Source organism: Penaeus monodon, chromosome 19 (assembly GCF_015228065.2).
Source record: "Penaeus monodon isolate SGIC_2016 chromosome 19, NSTDA_Pmon_1, whole genome shotgun sequence".
Classification (NCBI taxonomy): Eukaryota; Metazoa; Arthropoda; class Malacostraca; order Decapoda; family Penaeidae; genus Penaeus; species Penaeus monodon.
This window is the reverse complement of record NC_051404.1, coordinates 34,394,531-34,394,808: the sequence shown is the minus strand read 5'-3', so window position 1 is coordinate 34,394,808 and position 278 is coordinate 34,394,531.

Sequence of the window (278 nt, the reverse complement as noted above, 5' to 3'; positions counted from 1 at the left end):
TCATCAGTCTGCCTACCTACCAGTCTTTATACCTGTAGGCAGATAAATATATGAATTGGCGAAAAATAATAACTCGTATTGCAACGCTTACGCAGGCATGTCTTTTTATGCACACGAATTACGTCGTTTAATATCGTGCATCGTATGCCATTGGCCATGTTTTCAACATCTGCTGTATCACTTTCCTTTTTTATAAACATCATATCTTTGGTTTCTAAGTCTCAAGAGAGTAACAGTGATATAGAATAGAGTCTATAACTTCTAATAGGGAAATGTGA